Genomic DNA, 16114 nt, shown 5'->3' with positions numbered 1-16114 from the left:
AAAAACTGTGCTCGCACATTGCAGAGCTCACAGGTAATGCAAGTGCTATTTTGCAAAATTTAAACGCTGTGTCAAACACCTCAATATATGGTTAAAGGAAAACTGTAAGCTCCATCAAACTATTTGGTATTTCCAAGCCACTGCTTCTCTTCCTTTTCAGTATACATTTAAGCTGAGGTAATTCAAATTCTGGATCCTCAGAGTTGCAGTTGTATAGTGAGGCAAATGCAGAGACTGTATTTTTCTCACAAAATGTGGGACTGCATGGATTCAAGGCTTGTATGTCTCCCATTATAACACAGTTCTCGTGAAAAAATGTCTTTATCTCAGAGAGAAGCACATCAGTGACTGGAATGAATGAAACTTTATGAAATGATTCTTTATCTGTGTTGCCCTGTTTTTGCACAGTCAGAGTAGAAATGTAATAGCCTTTAAGACTAGGGCTTGGTGTGACCTGGCAGCCTTGAGGTGCAGTACCTGCTTTGCTTTCTCCCAAATCTCTTCAAAGGGAGGTCCCTCTCTAACACTGCTTAATATGCCAACAAGTGAATTAAAGAGTAGCAGCTGCACCCAAATTCAGTTGAGGAGTTTGTTGAACATCTGAAACAAATTTTACTTTTAAAAATATTTTAGTGAATGATACAAGAAGACCAACAAATGTCAAATCTATTTGGGCCAACAGACCTCTTGGCTCTAAAACTCTGTCAGCATTTCTATCTTATGATATTTCTTTCAGTTGTTGTATGATGGCAGGTAGTCTGTCCATCACTGTCTTCCAAGACTTGTACCTATAAGCCCACCATGAGTCTGTCAGCCTTTGCAACTCTCTTGGGACTATCCCTGGGAACATCTCCCTCTGTACCTCTTGCCACCTTTGGTGCACATATGACCCAGAGACAAATGCATAGTTTCTGCAGAAAAGAAAAGAAATGGTAGGTTTCAAGGATGCTTTTTACAGTGTTGACTAACACTAAATCCAAGCAATGTGCATTGTAGTGAATGTAGAAAGCTAATGGAGCCTCTGTTTAATGCGGGCCTGCACACAAGTGTTTTACCACTCATTATTAAGGCCTTGCCCTACCAGGTGGTTTTTGTGAGCAAGGCGATACTTTTGCAGTGCAAGTGCTCTGCATCAAGATGCTCAGCCACTTCAAGTGTTAGGAAACGTACGGTCACGTACTTTTCCTTTGTAATATTACGTATTTACAAAGGATATCTGTTCCTTCTTGCTTATGTCTTTAGTTACATCAACTAAAATACTGAAAACATCACTTTGGGAAACTTCTTATTATTCTGCCACGCAGTCAATAATTTCATTCTGAATTCCAGGACCAAGGTAGGTTGCATTTCGTGGGCCTATCATTTTCCTTTGCATGCAACTATCATGTTTGGCTAAAAGTTCCATAATGGACAGGAAATTACCTTTGTCCTCACCTTCTGTTTGATTGTGGCCTCGCTCTGCAATATTTTGTGTTGCTGTAAGGAGGGTTTCACCGATAGTTTTTATACATTCCATGTTTTCCTTCACTACTTTTTGATATTGTGCATTTATAATCTCTGAAAGAGAGCTATTGCTTGCAGTTGCCTTCTCATATTCTGCCCAAGCTAACATAGCATTAAGATGTGGTTCAGATTTAGAATAACTTGAAAATTCATCTTTGTACATGGCCTTCTTCCATTTACTGAACCCATCTACAGAAGTAATCCCCTGAAGAAGGAAGACTGAAATGTTGACAGGCATAGCAGTAGGCAGAGTCTTTGGCTTGAGAATATTAAGCCAGTTGTGTAAGGAATACCACTGTTTATTAAAACTTTGTCTTCTGTCGCCCTGAAGAGTCCTGGAGAAAACCTTCAGTTGTGGTTGTTTTGGCCCCTCTGCTCTTGTCTGAGAAAGATCTAGAATACAACAAACAAAACAATTTAATTGGATTTTAAAATAATAATAAAAGAACAATATTAATACAAATAGTGACAAACTAAGTGTCCTTCATTGTAATTACATTGTAATATTGGACTTTTGTTAGAGTAAGCGAAGTTGACAGTTTAAAGTTAACAGTTTAAAGTTTCTCCCTTAAGGATGGGTAATGATTTGCGGTCTCACCCACCCTGCAGAGGACAGGATGTGGTAGTCACAGCTCTGTGTGATAAGGGTCATAAAGTGTTGTATGCTGATGTGTTTCCCTGTTTGAAGTTTGCGAGAACTTTGCTTGCTCTACTGAAGTGTGATAGCTGCTCAATAAAAAGGGTGCACTGGGGTTGAGACTTCGGAGTTGACACCAGACACTCTCTGAGTGCTGAACCACAGTCTCTCCCCATCGCGATGAAGCTGACTTCTCTCTGAGTTCTTTGTGTCTTATTTTATGATAGAAAAATACCCACTAACTTTCAACTTTTTTATTCAGACGGTTCTGAACATCAACTACTGATCAAGGTGAATCCTAAAGGTTTTATATAATAACATGAAACATCTTCACTCACTTTAAACATATTTAACCACAAATTTATTAACATGATTTTAACCTGTAGCCATCCATTCCTCATATTGTGCACACACAGATAAATTCACCTGTTGGTCCAGGTGCAGGTGAAGTGGCTGGCCTACCTCTGGGTCCAGTGCTCTCTGTGGCTGATCTTGCTCCCTGCTGCTCACTGCAATGCAAATAATCTGTTTCCTGTTCATGTTTGGTCCTTGTAGGGATGTGGCTATGTTCTGAGTCTGAGTCTGAGTCTCAGTCATGCTGTCTTGCTGACCCTCCCTTAGCTGCATGGTCATCCTCCTTCTTACTATTGTTGGGAAGGTGTAACTGCAGTCCCTCTGCTGTTGACTGACTGTTTTGTGCTTACTTCCTTAGAAAAATATGATAAAATTAGTGGTGTAGTGGACTCTCTCTTCATTGTTTGCGAATTGGCATGGAAGCACACTTCACTGACCGCAGTCAGCTTTCACACTAACACTGCTCACAGACGATGCAACCTTTGTTAACATAACTTAGCTGTTTGAAAATCACCCTGGAAAGCCATAAAAACATTAAGGCAGGTATTCTAACAGTTTGGCATTAAACTGCAAATGACCCATCAATTCAGCTCCACTGACTGTACAGAGATTGCATTGGCGACTCGACATACAGTCGACTGTGAAGTCACTAGCAGTTAGTTTTATGAATTATATTTCATATTAATTTCGCACTGCTAAAACGCATCTCTTGAATGACTAAAGCTAAAGGGAAAAATAACATTAAAGCATGGACATATTAACATCCAGTGCTTTCTTCCAAAATGCCATGAGATTGAATTTGTTAAATGTTAAGCTTGGAAATTATTATAGCTAAATTAAACATCAAGTATCATTGTAACCTATTTATCAAAATAGCATAGCTCTTTGTAAACTGTATTCTTTCCGAGTAGTCCATCTATCATAACAACATTCAAATCTATGTCGTTTTGATAAAGCAGTCTAAACTAGGGCCCGACCACTCGGCCTATATTAGCTCTTTTCAAAATGGGTAATATTGGCCATTGTTTTGCTGATTATAGATCGATTTATTCTTACTTTTTTATAAAACAGTAGATGCTGTCAAGTGTCAGAGTCGTGCAGATTGGTGTCCTTGCAGCGTTTGCCCACTAGATGAAGCTCTGATTCCATTCAATCCCACAGTCATCCCCCTGTCTTTTCAACAGGAATAGCTAATTGAAACATTACAGCAGTGGGCTGAGTGGAGCTTGCCAACAGCCAAGTTTATAATAATGTTGTGAAATTAATGACTCAGCATGTCTCCAGTTTCAGTTTAACTCTGCTTGCCATGTGTAATGATGAGGGACGCTTGTTTTGTTGTGTCAGTCAGCTCTTTATTTACGCTGCATTGCTAAAGTTGTGCTAATTTAGCATAAGGTGCTCCCCGTCTGTTAGCAAAAACATCGCTGTTGTTATCCCAACCTAGCATAGGATTAGCTAAGTAGCCAGTAACTACAGAAATAACTTAAGTGTACAAAATATCTGAGAGTACAGAACGACCATTCATCACTCTGTCAGCTGTAGGTTGAGGCGTATTTTCGAAGGGGTGATGTGAATACAGAGGGGAGGAGATTTATTCACTGAAGCACCGAAAACTTAACATTATTAACATTATTGGTAACATTTATGAGGAGAGGCACAGCTCCCTCAATGGAGAGAATGCGGAGAAACTGTGCTTCCTGCACTACAGCCTACCTCTGTTGAAGTGGCAGTATTAAGAATAATAAAACAGGGCTTGTCTAAAGAGTTTTAATTTAGAATTGTTTATATGTTGTGTCCCCCATACAAATTATATAATGTTTACATTCAAGACTGAAGGGCAAATGTTTAAAGATATAAGAGCCATTTTTGATATTGTTAATTTGCCCAGTAGGTGGCACTAGTTAATTTACAGCACCATATAGGTAGGAACTGTCTATCAGGTGACAGGTGTTGCTGTACGGAAGGAGCAAACATGTTTTTGACCGCTATCGCTATCACTGCTTGTATTGTTTGACGTGATGATTGGAATTTACATTGGAGATGGATCTGTATTGTGGATTATTGCCAAGAAAATTACGACTCGTTTGGATGAATAATAAATCTTAAGCAAAGAAATGATGATGAAGTTTGGCAAGCGTGTCAGTGCCCATGCAAACAACGCCTCAGTGGTTTTAAGCATAGATTTAGCCGCTATGCTTATACTATAAGTCAAAAACTTGTTCCTGTGACATTTGGAGGAGTCAAACTCTGCTACAAAGGAAGCTAGTTGTCGCTGTGAGTTATCAGTGGGAGTCCACGGGAAATCGGACATTTAAATGTCAGCTTCAGGCTACATTACTGGTATCTGCCTGCAATGCTTATTCATTGTAGGGAGGACGCCGCAAACCAGCTGATGCTCGGGAGGTTTGGACGCCAACGTGTGCCACAGAGGATCATTGGGATCAGCTCTTCAGTCATCAAGCAGGAGCAGAGTGGCTCTGGACTGGAATCTGAGCCACGTCTTCTTAACATTGGCCTTGGATTAATGGCCATTCACTTTAGTGTGCACAAAAGTCATGATGTAATTCCAATGAATTGGTGGTTGAAGTCTGAAGATTTATGACTGTGTTTGCATTACTTCGTTCATATGAGCTGGGAAAATATCTGAATTCTGGAAGCAAAGGAAACTGTGAACAAATCTGCTGAGTGCGTGACGCAATTAGCCAAAACTACCAGTAGTACTGATGGTAATGGTGTACAAGCTGTCAAAGAAAAACATGTGGTGAAGTTAACTGCTAAAGCACTTGCAGAAAAGTTGGAAAGATTGATAGAAAAAGAGTGATAGAAAAGCTAAGCTTAACAGGGTTAGCTATTTTAAAAAGCATATTCAAGGTCTTATGCAAAAAAAATAAAACATCAGAAGTGCAAGATGCTTTCAATGACTTTAACTTGTGGGGTGAATTAAAAAAATATTCATGGTTCCTTAATGTGCTTACTACCGGCTGCTGAAAAAGAAAAACATGACACTTGGTTTAAAGCAAAAACTATGTCAAATGAAGAATTAATTTCAGAGGTGGAAAGTTGGATTACTGACTCTGATTATGTTGTATCAAATAACATTGATGGTGGTAATATTGGTGACATTGTTAATGAAGAGGATGGTGTTAATCCAGAGGATAGTGTCTCAAATAATGCGAGCAAACATTCAAACTGAAAAAGTTCTTGCAGTGGTAAATCAAGCACTACCTCTTCTGTAAATATTAAAGCAGAGGCAGAAAGAGCTGCATTGCTTGCTCGTGCAGCAGCACTTAAAGAAAAACATGCTTTAGAGGAGCAGGAACAAAAGCTAAGGATGAGAAGAGAGCAACTTGAACTGGAAGCATTGCTTTCTGCCTCCACTGCTAAATTAGCTGTTTTGCAAGCCTCTGACAGTCAGCATGGTTCTAAAGCATCCAATGCAATGAATTCTTATGTGGACAAGGAAATGAGAAAGGCAGCAGCCATATCAAGCAAGCTTAATGCTTCTGCAAGGGAATATGAACCAGTAGTATGGGAAAGGCAAAGACAAAGGGAAGACTGGTCACTGCCAATAAACAAACCATGTCCAAGAGTAACACCGCCTCAGTCATGGACTAAATGAGCAAAGTGACTTTGAAGTGCAGCATTCCCATCAACAGTACCAAGTGGACTCAAAATCACTACATCGGCAATCCTCATTATCCAATGCTCCACTTGTAAATTGTCCACAGCTGAACAACATTTGCACCATCATGCAAAGGCAAAATGAAATAACAACTGCTCTTGTTCAACAACAACATTTATGGTCTTTGCCAGCAAGAGAAATTCCTTTGTTTGTTGGTGACCCTCTTCAATATATTTCTCTTATCAGAGCATTTGAGCAAGGAGTGGAGCAAAAGGCAAGTCATAAAGATTGTTTGTATTATCTGGAACAGTTCACCAGAGGTCAGCCTAGAGAGCTGTTGGCAGCATATGGCAGCAGATCAAGGTTATTGCCATGCAAAGCATTTGCTTAAAGAACATTTTGGCAATGAGTTTAAAATCGCTTCAGCATATATGGAAAAGGCGTTATCTTGGGCAACAATAAAATCTGAAGATGTGAAAGCCTTGCAAGTCTATTCTCTTTTTCTATGTGGATGTTGTAATGTTATGGAGGAGTTGCAATATATGAAGGAGTTGGACATGCCAAGCAACATGAAAGACATGTTGCATTTCTGATGGGCAAAGCCAGAGTTACACCTTTAAAAAGTGTGACTATTCCTCGTTTGGAACTCACAGCTGCTGCACTTACTGTTCGAGTGGACCTGATGCTAAAGGCTGAGCTGAATCTACAGCTGCAAGAGTCAGTCTTTTGGACAGACAGCACTTCTGTGCTTCAATACATGAAGATAAGTGGTTCCATACCTTTGTGGCAAACAGGGTCTCAGTCATCAGAGGAGCCACACATTACACATTACATGGCAGTATGTCAAGTCCAAAGAAAATCTAGCAGATGCAGCCACCAGAGGAGTAAGAGTAAAAGATTTCATTCATGACAATAGGTGGATTGAAGGTCCACAGTTTCTACAGAAACCAGAAGGCGATTGGCCAACTAACATAGTGGAAAATGCTATAGAAGAAGACAACCTTGAACTCAAGAGAGAAGCCATAGTGAATGCTGTTGTGAAGGACATGCCTGATGAAACAAGTCAGTTAATAAACTACTACTCTGATTGGAGGAAGCTTAAAGTGGCAGTTGCATGCATCCTTAAGGTGAAAAGGACTCTTCTCCAAAGGAGTCATAACAAATGGATGCCAGAAACTTCTACTCATAGAGATCATAGCCCACAGCAAGGTGATCACGGAGCCAAAGATAAGTCAAGGAAAGCAGCCTTATCTTTAGAAGACCTTTTGGAAGCTGAACTGGCTATTGTTCAGTATTGTCAGCAACAGAGGTGTGGAGAAGAGATTTCTATGCTGTCATCTGGGAAGACCACCGTAAGCAGGCAAAGTGCTGTTCACAGATTGGATCCATATCTAGAGAAAGGCCTCTTGAGAGTTGGTGGTTGCCAGTATTGCCTCCTGGTCTGTTTGACCCCCACGACCTGTATGTATGGAAAAGATGGAAACAACTGCAGTACATTTCAGATCTTTTCTGGAAACGCTGGGTGCGTGAGTACTTACCTTTGCTGCAGGAAAGACATAAATGGAATCAAAAATGTAGAAATTTGAAGCCTGGCCATATTGTAGACATAATGGATCCTACTGCTCCACGAGGTTCTTGGCCACTCGGAAGGATTTTGGACACTGTTCGTGATAAGAAAGGATTTCGTGCGTTCAGTGCGTTTACAAACAAAGGCTAGTGTCATTGAAAGGCCCGTGACTAAGCTTTGTTTGTTACATGAGACCGAAGGTTAAAGAGTTATCATAAGTACTGTTTGTATGCATTTCCATCCTTGGTTAATAATGGCTCTTTCTTTGTTGTTTTTGTAATAGAAATGTCATGTAAAGTAACAGTAAGTAACCGGTGTGTAAGAGCCATTTTTGATATTGTTAATTTGCCCAGTAGGTGGCACCAGTTAATTGGCACCAGTTAACTGTTTATCAGGTGACAGGTGTTGCTGTACGGAAGGAGCAAACAAGTTTTTGACCGCTATCGCTGTCACTGCTTGTATTGTTTGACGTGATGATTGGAATTTACGTTGGAGATGGATCTGTGTTGTGGATTGTTGCCAAGAAAATGACAACTCGTTTGGATGAATAATAAATCTTAAGCAAAGAAAAATGATGAAGTCTTGATACGTTTTCATTCGTCAATAACACAACAGATGTTAGCGCGTCAGTGCCCGTGCAAACACCGCCTCAGTGGCTTTAAGCGTAGATTTAGCCGCTATAATATATTTCAGAACTTTTATAGATTTACACTAGGGCCTAACCGATATGGATGTTTTGAGGCCGATACCGATTCCGATATTTGGCAGAAAAATTTTTAAATACCAATTAATCGGACAATTTTTAAAAAAATATATATTACAAATAAATTAACTTCATTTTTGGTTCAGTAATGCTTACACCAACAAAAACTTGAATTACAAGCAGAACATTTCACCGTTTCACAATATTTTGTCATTTAGTATATGTTTAACTTTACAACAGAAGAATTTCCAAAAACATGCAACAAAGCATTAAATAACTGGGTAATTAAAATATATAACTTTAAAAAAAAGTCAGTCTATAAAATAATTGTATAAATGAATGATGAATTAATTAAATACATATGTTTTGTATTTCTTGCTGATGCAAATTAGAAGTAGGTGAAGTACAGGTAGAAAAAAAATTTTAATAGGTTGTATAAAGGTAAATGTGAGAGGAAATCAACCAAAACATTAAGGTAACATTGTTTTAATAAGCCCATTGCATAAGTGCATAAGGAAACACATGGACCAATTGCACAGTCTTATCCCGGGTCTTTTTGAGACGAGTCATGTATGTCTTATTTTAAATAAATAAGACAAATTTGAATTGTAAGCAAAATTGGTTATTTTGCAGGACCAATTGCATATGCAAGGACCAAGGGCTGGTACACTCCGCCAATCAGTGTGAGGTTCCCAGCACAGCCATAAACTTTAGCTAGATCAAACAAAGCAGGGATAAAGACAACTGCGCCAGAGAAAAGCAGCAGAGTTGCGATGTAAATCTGCCTGTTCTCTGCAACTTTGAGCTTGTTTTTCTATTAAGTCTCTTGCAAGTATTGTCAGTTGCGGATATTTGGGCTGGTCCTACTCCTGTTATAAAGCCCCCCTGATCCTCACAGCTGTCCACGATATCGGATATTATGTTAGAGGAGTCCAGACAATAAGAGGGAGGGGTCTAGGTCACCATTTCTGGTAGCCATCAGAATGTGTGCCTGCATTATAATAAACTCAGACTTCAATACAAGTTTTCAAGACTTCACTCATCTTCAAAGACGTACATGCAGAGAAATGCATGTCGTCGCCCTCCTGTGGTCACTGGTTCAAATGGGTCACAGAATTTGGGGTAACACCTGCATGCCCCAACCCACATGTAAGTTCAACTTTAGTTGACAGAGCAACAGTGATAATGCCTGCAAATAAAGAGGAAATATGTAGAATATATATAATAAAAAGTAGAAAAGAGAGTGTATAGGAGGGCCATCATGCAGCTTCTCATAAAACCTTCTTATCCGTGAGGCACATATCAGTTTTACTATCATAACAATATGAAGAGCACTAAGTTTTTATTTGTTGAAGGATCTTATCCCAAGTCTTTTTTAGACAAGTCATGTGTCTTATTTTGCAAGTTAAATTTATTCAATGTTTTCATTGTACATACAGACTATAACTTCCACAAGAGCTTGAAAAGTCCTCCACAAAGGTCAAACAGTTTCAGGTTCATGTTGAACTGAATGGCTGTCAAGTTTAGCCTGTTGGTTTGGGTTCCTGAATGGTTAACAGTAAACTCTTTCCTTAAATGAGCTTGTTCATTGCTGAAGCAGGTTTTTATAGTTTTGTTGCCAGTTATCACATAAAGCTATTAAATGTACCCCGGTATAGCCTTTACAAAAACGGGAGCTTAAGGAGTTGTTACCGTAAAAGGATTTAGTGTTCTGGCAATGGGGTTTGACTTAGTAGCTTACAATCATGTAAAAATGTCAAGGATTCATATTAGTTATGGAACAGTTTGCAGCCACAATGAACCCAACCATGTAAAACAGGTGTGCTCATCAATGAGTTTTCTTGATTGACTGTGTGGAGTTAATATTTTGCCTAATTGTTTTAATTTTTTGGCTAAAAAGGTTGGCAAATTGGTTGCATTTCTCAGTGGAAAGGAGCTCTGGGCTTATCTGTATAGGAGGATTTGTAATTTTTTTAATTATAACAGAGTGTGCGAATTGTTGACGTTCTTGTTAATTATTTCAGATAAATGCAGCTCTCTGGCCTTGGGCATTTTGAGTGGTCAGTAAATAAAACAAAATACAAAAATGGTCAGACGAGGCCAAGTCAGTGGCCGCAACAGAAGAAATATACCTTTTGAATTAACCAGGTCCAGAATGTGACTTTGAATGTGGTTCATTTCTTACATTAAATAGAGAAAGAAACCAAAAGTTTGTAAAGATTAAGAATAGTTTTAGGTGCTATGTAGCAAGGAGACAAACACATCTCATTTCTTAAATCTTAAGTAAATGGGTGAAAACTTTTCTTCATCTCAGCATAAATGTTGCACCAGCTTGCATCATAACTCTGCCTTCTATAGAATTTTTTTATTTTGTGCTCTTAAAACTAGATCCTGGATCCACTTTATCCTGTTCATTTATGAAGAATCTGATAGCTTTCCAGCCTTACATTTAGAGGATGGCCACTGTATGACCCATTTGATATACTGACCAGTCAGTCGTCCCATCTGGCATTCTGGTTCCACCTCCTCAACAGTTGGTGGCGGTTATGCACCAAAACGCTGCCCAATGCCAAGAAAAAAGGAGAAAGTCATTTCATCTATGATCTACATCAGTGGTTCCCAATCTATTTTCCTTCCCTTCATGCAAATACTAAAAAGCTGTAGACCCCCTGCCCCATCCCATGCTGAAACCATACTTTAATTAGGAAGATTCTCACCATAAATACTGTATTCTGGTTGAGTCCTGTCCTCCCATTGAGCCAAAATTAAACATTCAAGGCGGATTTATAGTTGCGCCACTTAGGTCTGCAGAGGCTCGATGCACACTTCTTCCAGACCTGACGTACACCCCTGCTACTGAAGGTTACGCGGAGGTACTCCCTTGTTATTGGTCAGTTTCTGGATCTGGATCACTGAATTTGAGTGGTAACCATCGTTTTTAAAAACAATAACCAGTGGATCAAGTTGATGAGAGGCTGATCGAATTATTTCTTCATTTTCTTCCACAAGCTAATAAAGATACTGAACCATACTGGATGCCATTCTTGTATTAAAACAGAAAATACCCACCAAACTGAAATAAGCCATCAAATGTACTCCGACCTGGTGAGTTTATTGGAGTAGTTGACCAGCTCTACACCCTCATCACCATGTCGCCCAGGGACTCATGTGGGTATTGTTCCGGGAGTATTGAGAGCCAGACCCCCTTGTACAAGCTGTACACTCCCTGTACAGCCAGTGGCAGAGCCTAGTCTGTATTGCCGGCAGTAAATCAGATTTGTTTCCAGCATGGATTGGACTCTGCCAAGCCTGGTCTTTGTCTCTGATTCTGTTAATACATTTTATGGACACAATTTCTAGGTGCAACCGAGGTGTTCAGGGGATCTGGTTTGGTGACCTTAGGATTTGATCTCAGCTCTTTGCGGATGATGAGGTTCTGTTGGCTTCATTAGGTCGTGATCTTCAGCTCTTGCTGGCGTGATTCACAACAGAGTGTGAAACAGCTGGGATGAGAATCCAAATCCAAGATCATGGTCCTCAGCCGGAAAAGGGTGGACTTCCTGCGGGTCGGGAATGAGGTCTTGCCCCAAGTGGAGGAGTTCAAATATCTCGGGGTCTTCACGAGTGAGGGAAGGATGGAGTAGGAGGTCAACTGGCGGATCAGTGGGGTGCCTGCAGTGATGTGGACTCTGCTCTGGTCTGTCGTGGTAAAGAAGGAGCTGAGCCAAAAGGCAACGCTCTCCATTTACAGGTCGATCTACGCTCCTACCCTGACCTATGGTCATGAGATGTGGGTAGTGACCTCAGAGTAGACAAGTTCCACTGGGAGGAGGTCCCGCGGAAGACCCAGGACACGCTGGACAGACTACATCTTCCAGCTGGGCTAGGAAAGCCTTGGGATCCCCTGGACGAGCTGGTGAGTGTGGCCAGGGAGAGGAAAGTCAGAGTTTCCCTGCTTAGAGAGCTGCCCTCGCGACCCAACTCCAGATAAGCGGCAGAAAATGGATGGATGGACATTAATATTCCTTCATAGCATTCTGTTTTAAAAAGCAAAAAGAGGTTCATGTCCCTGAAATTGTATATAAATAGGATATAATAATATGCTATATCTATTGTTACATTCATTTTACATCATTTTAGCCTCATAATCTTACAACTGAGGCTGTCCTAGTGTCCACATCCATGATGAGAATCTCCCGTTCCACCAGATCCCAAAGCTACTCTGTTGGATTGAGGTGTGGTGACTGTGGAGGCTATTGGAGTCCAGTGAATTCATTGTCATGTTCAAGAAGCAGGTGGAGATGATCTGAGCTTGTGATGCATTATCCTGCTGGAAGTAGCATCAGAAGATGCTACGCTGTGGTCATAAAGGGATGGACATGGTCATCAACAATACTCAGGTAGGTTGTGGTGGTTAAACCAGGCTACTTTGGTACCGAAGTGGAGTCCAAAATGGAGCAGGAAAATATCCCCCACATCATTGCATCACCAGCAGCCTGAACTGTTGATTAAAGGCAGGAAGGATCCATGTTTTCATGATGAAGAAATTCTGAGTCTACCATCTGAATGTGGAGATGAAATGGAGACTCATCAGACCAGCAACGTTTCTCCATCTTCTGTTGCCCACTTTTGGTGAGTCTGTGTGTTCAACATTCTGATGTTTGTTTTTCTAAAAAGATGCTCTAATAATAGAAGTGCTTTGGGTTTTTTTCCTGTTAAATAGTTAGATTTCTCTGTTTATTAATGATAAACTCCTCATTGCTTGCTAAAAGAAGATGCAGGTTTAACTCTTGTTTATATTTTTGGAATAAAGTGATTAAAATACAGTTCTAATCTCTCTTTATCTTAAAACATCTTCCAGTTGAGTGAACATGATTTACAGTCTTGAAAAGTGCCGACAGCCTGACATTCTGACCCTACTATGTACTTTTATTTGTTTTTCTTTCTGCATAGTTCACATTTGTAGCGTGAGTGGAGGCTTTGCTTACATTTACTGATGGCTGAGTTCACACAGTGAACGGCATAGGTGCTTTGTGTTCATGCTTGTTTTTGTATGGGTCTCAAAAAGCAGCTAACTACAGTAAACACATGTCTTTGAGCTGACACATGACTGTCAGACTGATGCCTGCTGGTTGGCTTTTTGTCATCTTACTTCCAAATGCTGCACTCGAGCTGAAAATGTCAGAAGGAGTTTTCATTACATTTTCAGTAATAACTTGTGTAACAATGGCTTAAAAATTTTTTATGTGTTACATGGTCTTTAAATAATGTGTCTGTAATTACTGATGCTACTGAGGCTATTTTAGATCAGAGTTCATGCTGTGAACTGCAAACATTCCCTTAATGGGAAAAGGAAGCTGATGAAGAAGTTGCTCTATTTCTGGATCTGCTGCAGCCATCTCTCAGTTGGCTGCTCACAGCTCATACCATACGTATTTCCTTGGGACAGATAAGTAATGGGCTTTGATTCTGTGTTGAGAAGTTATTTTTCCCCCCAGTGATTCCTGAACATCACTTCACATCTACGTCAGTTTCACCAACAGAGGAATGACAAAGCAAAGTCTGGAAATAACTGGAAAACAATGGTTGAAAAGATTTTTTATGGTGTATTTTTCAGTGATCAGTGATGGTTAAATAATTTTGAAGGCATAAACTAATGAAAATAAACAGATTCTCCACCTGAATCCTGACCTCCACAGAGCTAAATTCAGAGACTCAGCATGTATCTGAACAGATAAACTTATTACCTTCTAGCAGCTGATAACTTAATAATATAATAATAAAATAATAATATCAAGTTATTATATCATTGGTTTTATCACTTTTAAAATAACCCAAATTATTACATTATTGGCTCTTATTACATTATAGTTTGCTACATACTTTATACAGTAGATGTGCAAGTAAGTGCTTTGCATAGAAAGTAATGAAATATGTGTTTGGTCAATTATTTCTCATTATTAATAGCACCAATCAGTGTTGTATTATACATTGTTGGAAGGCCTGATTAGTCATCTTTATGAGGTATAACTTATAAGGATCATGTTTCTGCAGAATGAAAAACAAAACTACAAGTGTAGGTGTAGGTAATGTGTGTAGTGGCGTATCCAGGGTGTTTTAATGGGGTGGCCAGGACTGAAGTTATTGTGGGGTGGCCAATAAGTCATTGTTAACTTTGCTTAGAATCAGTTTGTGAAATACAGGGATTTGTTTAGGTGTTTGGAAACCCTTAAATAACAGTTACAAATAATTTCCAACACCAAAAACAAAACTGTTTGCAGATTTTAAATAACATTTAGCAATCAACTTTATGGATCTGTTTTGTAGGCTAATGAAGGGTTGCCCACTAAACCATCAAAGCTCATTACCCCAGTTACATGTCCTCCCGTATTTCACATACACTGGTTAGCCACATGGATATGTTGATAACACTGGCTCTATGGAACAAATACATCTGTAGCATTTGCTGCTACCGTCAGTCATTAATTAAGAATACACAGATTCATATTTAATTGCAATAATCAGCTCAATTTTATTTATATTGTATTTTGTAAAAGGCATAAAACCATCCCAAAGTGCTTTACAGAAAAAAATAAAAGCACACAATTAAAGCAATAAAAATGAAAAGTTGATTATATAAGAGTTGCAAATAAGGATAAATCATTTAATATAAACAGTGATAAAAACAAGACAATATGTCAGAAACAGAAGTTTGACTGGAACCTGAGTGATAGATGGACATGTTTGAATAAGATTCTGGAGCCAGTGGGTCAGAAACTGGAACCTAACTCCATCTTCAAGGATGACAACACTCCCCCACAAACATGGGACCTGCCGTGAGACCAGAGCTCAAACAAGCTGAGCATCTATGGGTTCAGACAGGTGACCAGCATGAGGAAGAGGTGTCTGGCTGTTGGGATCACATCTGGTTTTTCCACATGATAAGGAGGTCTATAACAGTTTTTCCTTCTTACCGTTGGAGAGTGAAATGATCCAATCCATCAAGAAACTTAGAACAAGAGTGAACACCAACATGAGAATATTGGAGGGGATCTGTGCATATTTTCGGAGCACTGGACCTACACGTTCAGCTGTGATCCTTACAAGTCATACCTCAGTGTAAAGCAGACTAATAAGCTTTTCCAACTATGCATAATTCAACACTAACTGGTGTTAATAAAGAATAGAACGAATAAAAAAACAAATATAATCTTTCAAGTCACAGAAGCATCAATCCCAGTGGAAATTATCAAACATTGATACAGTTGGGTAAGAGTCTTTAATAAAGAACATGTTGAAAATTTTCCTTTTTTCTAACAACCAAAAACACAACTTATTTTAATCTAATACTGATATCTGAATGGGGTGGTGTATAGTGTTGTTTTCGTCAATGATGACGAGACAGTGATGAGCTAAACATGGCTCTCTGATGACTAAAACATGATGAGACGTTTGTGACATTTTGTTGACGAGACTAGACGAAAATGTTCCAGGGCTGATTGATATGTGTATGTGTTCCTCATCCTTTGCTCATATTTTGGGCATGTGTAATCCTTTTAAAAATTCCTGGATCCAGGAGGTGATCCAGATCATCTCCAAAATCAAATAATTTGTTCCTTATTATTATTGAGTTATGTTGCTAACAGACAAACTTTGTTTTCAGAAGTCTTGACCACTGATGGAGTTTTTACAGGTGTCTGTGAAACTGTCACAAAGAAAACCGCCACT

This window comes from Melanotaenia boesemani, chromosome 2 (genome assembly GCF_017639745.1).
Source record: "Melanotaenia boesemani isolate fMelBoe1 chromosome 2, fMelBoe1.pri, whole genome shotgun sequence".
NCBI classification, from domain to species: domain Eukaryota; kingdom Metazoa; phylum Chordata; class Actinopteri; order Atheriniformes; family Melanotaeniidae; genus Melanotaenia; species Melanotaenia boesemani.
The sequence above is the reverse complement of the archived record's forward strand: the minus strand, read 5'-3'. Positions refer to the sequence as shown.